Source organism: Lygodium microphyllum, chromosome 2 (genome assembly GCF_053477565.2).
Source record: "Lygodium microphyllum isolate KBCC chromosome 2, Lygodium_microphyllum_v1.1.10, whole genome shotgun sequence".
In the NCBI taxonomy this organism is placed as follows: domain Eukaryota; kingdom Viridiplantae; phylum Streptophyta; class Polypodiopsida; order Schizaeales; family Lygodiaceae; genus Lygodium; species Lygodium microphyllum.
The window spans coordinates 42,446,949-42,456,322 of NC_141136.1; positions in this window are offsets into that span (position 1 = coordinate 42,446,949).

Consider the following 9,374-nt stretch of genomic DNA (forward strand, 5'->3'; position numbering starts at 1 on the left):
AAAAAGGATATCGTTGCTATAACCCTATCACAAGTGAGTTCAGAGTGAGCAAAGCTATTATTTTTTATGAGATCAGTAGTTGACATATATCTAGTGTTGATGCATTGGATGATGATGATCATGATAGTTATATGCAAAAAGAAAAGCAAAAATCACATAGCCTTATTGCATTAAAACATCATCTACTACTACATCTATAGTTAGCCCTTTGTTTCGGAGATTAAGGAGTAGGCCTACTTCTTCAAGTGCATCTATAAGTGTTGTAGGTAAAGATAAAGGAAAGAAAAAAGTGTCATATAGTAATGATGTATCAGCTAGTTCATTGGAGTTTGATGGAGATTCTAATGGTTCAGAGAGTCAGATTATGAGCTTGATATTTCTTCAGTCACGATACCAGGTGTACAAAGAGCACATGGTAATGTAAAGGCTCCATTGAGTAATCAAGGTGATAGTAGATCTAGTAGGGTCAAATGCCCTATTAAAAGATTTGGTTTTGAAGGTTATGCAACTCACCATTATGCTTATATGGTAAAGGTGGTTGAGGATGTTAAGCCCACTTGTTATGAGAATATTGTTGGTCAGGCTCATTGGGATGCAGTAATGGATGAGAAGATGGTTGTATTAGAAGCCAATAAGACTTGGGATCTAGTATCATTTTCTAAGGGCAAGAAAGTTATTGGATGTAAATGGGTCTACAAAATGAAACATAATGTAGATGATTTTATTATCATGTATAATGCTAGGCTAGTTACAAAAGACTATGCTCTAACATATAGCATAGATTATGAAGAGACATTTAGTCCAATTGCTAAGATGACAACTGTTAGATGCATAATTGCTTTGGCAGTAGACAAAGGCTAGAGTTTGCAACAAATGGATGTAAAGAATGCCTTCTTGCATAGTGAATTGCAAGAAGATGTATATATGGAGCAACCAACATGATATGAGGATTTAGAGCATCTCACATATGGTGCAAGTTGAAGAAGGTGCTCTATGGACAGAGGCAAGCACCTAGAGCATGGTTTGACAGGATTAGAGAGTATCTTGTCAACATTGACTTTTATGTTTGTGATGTTGATGATCACTCACTTTATGTGAGAAAGAAAGATGTAAGCTTGCTTATCTTAGTCGTCTATGTGGATGACTTAATTATTACAAGTGACATTAACAATGGGATTGTTAAGGTAAGGATGTCTTGAAGGAAGTTTGAGATGAAGGATTTGGGTGAGCTAAGGTACTTTCTTAGTATTGAGGTTATCAAATGTAATAACAGTATATGGATAGCATGTAAGCCTCTTTCAATGTCATTAAAACAAAATGTGAAGTTGAGTGTGTTGATGTCCACTTTACATTATGGACTTTTTTATGAGGCAGCTAAGGATATATAGGTATTTGGATATACAGATGTAGATTGGGTTGGTACCATGTCTAATAGAAGATCTACTAGTAGATTTATGTTTTTCCTTGGTAGTGTAGCAATTGCTTGAAGCAAAAAAAAGCAGCCTACATTTACTTTATTGAGTACAGAGGTGGTGCTATGGTAGCATGTAAGGTGGTATGGCTACAAAAGCTATTGGGTGGTTTAGATGTGCAAAGAGATGGTCTAATTATCATTCATTGTGATAACATGAGTAGCATATAGTTACCTAGGAACCTAGTATTCCATACTAGAACAAAATACATTGAGGTGCATTACCACTTTGTGAGAGAGAAGGTACTTGTAGGAGAGGTTGACTTGGTATATATCAACACACAAGACCAGATAGCTGACATTTTCACAAAGGTATTGGGTGCAGAGAAGCTTCAAATTTTTCAAAGCGTACTTGGAGTTATAGATATATAATTGAGCTTAAGAGGAACTGTTGAGATGGCAAGCTCAATATGTGCAGACATTGATGATGGAATGCTTGATTAGGTGGATCTACATGTCTACACTTAGAACATTGATGGTCATTATGATCCTAACATGGCCACCACTGACTTATCACTTATTATATTTAGTTTATTACACATACCTACAACTAGCATAGTTATAGCACTGATCAATTAGTATATAGTTATGCACTGTTTGACTTCATAGGCTACTCTCCTTTATGTTATATCTTATCTATACTTTGTGTACATTATATTGTGTGAAAGAAGAAAAAGAAACCAACAAGAAACATTTTGGCCACCATCTCTCTTCTTGTGTTCTTGAGTGAGCTTCCTCTTGTGTATAAGATGTGTATTTAGCATAGCAACTTAAGCAAGCCTCCCCACCACGTGATTCCCAATATAATATCCACTATGGTACCCAACTTCAACTAGTCCAATTGATTCCAAATGGCCACTCACTAGGAGGCCTTAATTTCAATAATTGCATCTAATCCACATTATCACTTTCTACTTAGCATTTAATCAAGTATCAAACAACTCCAATTCATGTATTGGTCTTCCAATAACTTCAACATCCAAATTAAGCTCGAGTAGCAACCACCACTCTCCTTGCAATGATCCCATAACTATCCCCAATATTGTTTGTCTTCAGTGCAAGTTAAAGTATGCTACCTTTGATAAAGAGTACTATGGAATTGGCACTCACCTACTAGGAAGGGGGTAATGTAAACCGTAGGACGAAAGATAGTAGGAAAGTAAAGCAAATTTGCAAAGATACACAAAGGCTGAAAAAGTTAAGAGAAGTGCAAATCAAGCAAAGGGTGCAAGGTATATAATGTTTTGTCAAATCCTGCAATCATACAATTAATTGTAATATTATTTTGAAAGTTAGACATGGTGCCTATGCAAGTTGTCATATGTTTCCCTAGGTAGAAAGACTCGTGGCTCGACAAGGGTGTGGTACCAGCTTTCATGACAGTTGATATAATATAATATGTATACATAAATCAAGAGAGATAAGCCAAGATCTAAATATCTTAAAAATATAAATGTATCAAAAATTTCAAAGATATAATGAAAATATAAAGGGATCGTATCTCATTGCTTAAAATGGGCTTGGGGATCATTGATCTAGAGTATCAAAGTCAAGCTTTGCTAGGCAAGTAAATGGTCTAATGACTCACCCTAGGTAGGAAGATGTGGAAGGTCCTCATGCGAGGGGGACTTTCAGGAGCATAAACTGTAACCGGCCTATTCACTGGGAAGGGCGGTAGTGTACAACCAAAATATATAAATGCTTTCACCCAATTAATAGTCGCCCACATTACCTGAACTTAAAGACACAGAATCAGGAAGAAAAACAGGAAGCTAAAATGCTCCTGTTGCCACACAGACACCCTGTTGGCCCCTAAGTCAGGTGCCCCTTGCGGCATTTCTTTATTTTTAAAACGAGAGAAAGTACAATGGGCTGTCTTTCACCTATTCTGGGTGAAATTTGGCAGCATAACAATACAATTACTGACCCAAAACAAGTTGACCAGGAAGGGAAACTCTGCCCAAGTCTGAATCTTCTGGTTGGAGTGCAGAATTGACCATTTCAGCCTGCTGTATTTATTGGTTCATACCTATTCTGACACCTGTTTACAACTCATATTGTTCCCTGTACTGTTCAGCCCACTGTAATTACTAGTTCAGACCTGTTCTGACACCTGTTTTTAGCTCATATTGTTCCTTGCACTGTCTTGCATCATTTGGGCCAAGTGCCCCTTGATTTTGACATCAATAGGGCTCTGAAATAATCTCTAAACAGTCCAGAATCAGTACTGGTTTAGTACTGTATCAGACACCTGCTTGGTGAGGTTACCACCCTCACTTGTTTCTGCTTGTGCACAGCAAACAACTGCTCCTGTTCCTGGAGAAAACAAATTCTTGCCTCATGCAAAAAACAACATATTCCACACAACTGTACCTGAATCAGAAGAAAGGCCCTTGATTCTGCAACATAACCATACTGTCAGGGAGAGAGAGAGAGAGAGTAGGGAGCAAGCCCAACCCTCTCTGCATCATAGACAAGGTAGGCCAGCTCTCGAGAGCTCTCCATCTACAGCTATTTTTCACAAATGAGCCCCTCTAAGCCAAAAAAATTTGCACGCCAGCCCTCTTTAAAGAGGTAAGTGCACCAATTTGTGCCAAGTGGCAGCACTAGAAGATATTTTCCGTTCCAGCCTTCTGGTCTAAAATTCTCCATGCTCGGTGCAAAATTTAACCTCGGCACAGACCAGAGGATTGATCCTCGTGCAAAAACGAAGATAATGACGCGAATAGATTCTGGGATCCAAAAATAGTAACTCTCTAAATTTTAGGAGTTGCTTCCATTGCATCCCCACTAGTCTTCTGACCATCTTTGCAGACTATGGCTACATCCAAATTTACAATGTAGCTCAACTGAAAGTGAATTTCCACTAATGACACCACATGGACTAATCTCTTGAAGATTTGTCCATCTTCACTTTGAACTAGTCTCTTCCAAGCTAGTTCTTCAACACACTTGTCTATATACACTTTCACAAGTCTCTTCCAGGCTTGTTAATCTACAGTGCCATCAGTCTCTTCCAGACTTGTACTGGACCTTAACTGTCCAGTCTTGACTCACTAGACATTCCTGTCCATTTCACATACTGGCCATGCAACTCAGGCGTTTAGATTTCAAGAGGGATCCTTCCAAAAAGAAAAACCAAATAAAATATGTAATAAAGAAATCAACAAAAAATGTAATAGTTGTCACAGTCTTGTGACATACCTCCCTCTCGAAATCGCAAACATCCTCATTTGCATGAATGTCATACATGCTTCCAGCTAACCCAGTGAACTTACACTTGGCAGCACATGTACAACACATACATGCTATCAGTCAACATTGTGAACTGAACACACTGTTAACACATGTATGTTCTAACTGTGAAACATGGCAGACTATCACCATGTGACTCCACATCACTGTTTCCAGATATAGTGGCCGGTATACCACAATGATATCCCCATAGTGCCAAATTCTCATTTGATGACTCCACATCACCCTGACTAGAGATCTAGTGGCCGGTACATCAAAATGATATCCCCACTGAGTCAATTCACAGAATACATGCCCGATCGAGTAACCATTGTTACAACATGTATTCAATTCAATAGAAGTAAAAACTGTATTCTTGTAAGCAATACTTACTTCTTCAGCACTGAGAAAACCATATGGACACAATAAGTGTTAACCTGTACAAAATCTGTTTCTGTAAATAATTTCTTTCTTGAGCAATTGTCACTTTGACAATCTATTACAACTTAGAGATACATGGGGTCAAGGTAGGTTGCAAGCGAAATGCTTCAAGGTAAAGTTCCAACACATTAGGTGACTCTGTAAGTATACCTTCGTCCATCCACTTAGCATCTATAGCTGGATAGTTCTTGAACTTAACCAAATACCTTCTAGCAACCTTGCCTTTCACTTTCCTTTCCTTGTGTGCCAGTACCTATTCTGGAACAAGAATTTCATGAAGTTCCTCAACTTCGGGCTGTTCCTCAGCTAGCATATCTTCTGGCACATCACCCACATAGGGTCTAAGAAGACTTACATGGAAAGCATTATGAATCTTCCAATTGTCATGCAATTTCAGCCTATAGCTGACATCACTAATCTTCTTTGTTACTTGAAAAGGCCCATAGTATCGCATACTAAGCTTAGTGAAAAAACTTTCCTTGCCTTTTCGCTTCTTTAAGCGTGCCTTTTCAAACCGCAACAATACCCAATCACCAAGTGAAAATATCAATTCACGACGGTGATGATCAACAGCTTTCTTTTGCTTTGCCTGAGTCCTTTCAAGGGCATGCTTAACTTTCTGATACATTTCACCCATACTTTGCACATACTGATCTGCCTAAAAGATCTTATCCTTTGTATGCAAAATGGGAGGAACCTTTTTACCGCCTTCAACAATTTCAAAAGGGGCTTTGCCTGTTGACGAATGCACAGTATTATTGTATGCATACTCGACCAAAGGCAAATAGTGCTCCCACTTTGACTTGTGCTCTGACACATAGCACTTAAGCATATCCAAGACAGTAGAATTTGCCTCTTCTGACTGTCCATCAGTCTGTGGATGAAATGAATATGAGAACTTAAGCATTGTGCCCATGTTCTCAAATATGCCTCTCCAGAATAGACTTGTCATCCGTGAATCACGGTCACTGACAATAGACTGTGGCATACCATGATACTTGAAGACATTGCACATAAACAAACGTACCATGTGATCTGGTTTTATCTTCTTCCTGATAGGAATGAAATCAACCTGTTTGCTAAACTTGCAAATAATAGTCCATATCCCATCATTTCCTGTCTGTGTCCTTGAAAGATCAAAGATAAAATCCATAGCTATGCTTTCCCATGGTTTATCTGGAATAGGCAATGGCTGTAAAAGCCCTGGTGCTTTTTGCCTGTCAAACTTGACCTTTTGGCAAATCAAGCACTGCCACACAAAAGCATCCACATCTCTTCTCAAAGTAGGCCAATAAAAGAATGTCTCTACTGCTTTGACTGTTGCATCAATACCCCGATGCCCTGCATACGATGGAGAATGACTCTCTGTCATAACTTTCCATCTCAATGGCATAGTCACACAAAGTCTACCATGCATCAACATGAAACCATTCTTGAGAAGATAATGCTCATGATGTTGTCCATTGGCAAGCTGATCAAAGATCCTTGCAAAATCTTCATCATCAGCGTACTGTTCCTTCATATCATCAAGCTCATGATGATAAGGAATTGACACAGCTGAAATTTGTGGCTTCCTTGACAAAGCATTAGCCACAACATTCTTTCTGCCTTCCACATGCACAATCTAAAAATGGAACATTGTCAAAAAGTTTGCCCAACGCATATGCTTTTCTGATAGCTTAGTTTGAGTTAAGAAATAACACAATGTCTGATGATCTATCTGGACAACAAAATCTGCCCCAACTAGGTAGTGTTTCCAACTAGAAAGTGCATAAATCACAGCCATCAATTCTTTCTCATAGAGCTGCATAGTCTTTTTTGGCCCTCGTAAGATTCTGCTTTCATAAGCCACTACCCGGCCATCTTGCATTAACACTGCACCAATGCTATTGCCACAGGCATCACATTGGACAACAAATGACTTCCTAAGATCTGGCAGAATGATCACTGGACTAGAAGTCATCTTTTCTTTAAGAAGATTAAAAGCTGAAATCTCTTTCTGTGTCCACTGGAAAGAGACTCCTTTCTTTTGTAAAGCATGTAAAGGTGAAGCAATCTCTGCAAAATTGCGAATGAACCTCCTGTAGTAAGAACACAAACCCAAGAAGCTTCTAGCATCATGGATAGTCTTCAAATCTGGCCATGTTCTAATTGCTTCAACCTTAGCAGGATCCATTCGGACACCATCCTTTGACACTATGTGCCCCAGGAACTGGATTTCTTCCAAGAAGAACTCACTCTTCTTGCCATTGACAAGCAACCTATTACTGCAAAGCTCATCAAAGACTGCTTTCAAGTGTTCTCTATGCTCTTATTCATTCTTTGAAAAGACAATCATGTCATTAGAGAATGTACCAAAAAACTGCCTGTATGGATGAAAAATCCTGTCCATCATTCGATTAAACGTAGCAGGAGCATTAGTAAGTCTAACTGGCACTACCAAGAACTCATAGAGACCAAACATGGTCCTAAATGCAGTCTTATGCACATCCTCTTGCTTAATCCTGATCTGATGGTATCCACTCTTCAAATCTATCCTGCTGAAAATTGACGCTCCTTCCAAACGGTCAAGGATGTCGTCAATTCTTGGAATGGGGAACCTGTTCTTGATGGTACTCTTGTTCAACGCTCGATAATCTATGCACATGCGCCAAGAGCCATCCTTCTTCTGCACTAACAGCACTGGTGAGCAAAAGGGAGATGAACTTGGCTGAATCAGCCCTTTTTCTAAGAGCTCATTCACCTGGCTCAATATCTCTTTCTGTTGGGCTGCACTAACCCTATACGGAGGTCTATTTGGTGGGCTACTACCTGGCACCAAATCTATTGCATGATCCTCAGACCTCTCTGGTTGCAACTATAATGGTAATGAGTTAGAAAAACAATCACTGAACTGAGACAAGAAAGCAGACATGTCTCTATCTAACATAGAAACATTTGACTCATCATTATCCTTGACATCACGTGCAAAAATCAAGTACGTAGAAAGATGATTCTTTATTACAGATGTAATGGCAGAAGCCGATACAACAGGTATAGACTCTCCTTTAAGCTTCACATCAAGCACATGAGTCTTTCCCCTATGTTCCAAAGTCAGTGTCTTGTTAAAGGCATCCATCACATCATGCTTTCTAAACATCCATGGCATTCCCAACAAGACATCACACCCTTCAAGTGGCATGATATAAAATTCTTCTGCATCAACATAAGACTGTACATGAAGATGCAGCTTTCCACGAATGGGTGTCACAGACTCTGAGTGGCCAGGACATGCCAACCCTGCCTCTGCTGTGTAGCCCATCTCATCTACTCTGATGCCCAAAGTAGAAGCCAACTCTGGTGAGATAAAGTTTGCCTTAGCTCCAGGATCAAAGAAAATGAGTACATGTTGATCCCTAACTTTACCCCAAGCTCTGCAAAGCTCATTAGCATCCGAGTGTGGTTTGTCTCCCAACATATCTGGCACTAAACCTACTGAAGGTTTGGGCTTCTTTCCTTTCCTATCCTCTTTATCATCATCAGCTGGTCTCTTATTCTTGTCCGGACAATTAGACGCAATATGACCAGTCTGCTCACAGATAAAGCACTTCCTCTCAGCCAGTAAAGCCTTTCTCTCTTCAAGAGACTTGCGCACAAAAGGTTTCTTCTGGTCCTCTGGCTGCTGTCCAAAGAACTTGGCTGGCTTCTTCTTGAACTGCCAAGGTTTACCTGTGCTTTGAGAAATTTGAGAAACCTGTTTACCAAATGGCTTCTTTACTAAAAATTTCTCAGATTTGTCATGTTTAATGCTGCCCCCAAAACCACTTGACTGTCCCAACAATAATGCATTTCCTATGGTAGCATTCTGAATTAACTGAGTCAAAGTGGTGACCTTTGTCTTTGTAGAATAATTCCGAAGTTCCTTGGGCAGCCCACAACAATATTTCTCTATCTACTCGGTCAATGGCACAACCCTGTAAGAAGTGACTGGAAGTAAAGCCTCCCAAAACTTCTTGTTATAGTCTTCCAGATCCTTGCATTTAGATGCATCCACATTGTGCCAAGCTGACATAACATCAATCTCAAATTCATTGGTCAACCAAGCAGAAGCAAATACTTGCTTAAAGTAAGTCCAAGTGGCAGGAGCCTGTCCTTGCATCAACAGTGTACTCCACCACTGACTAGCATTGTCCTTAAGAAAAGTGGCAGCTTTCCGGACCTTAGAAGTCTCTGTAAAGTTCCCTCCTAC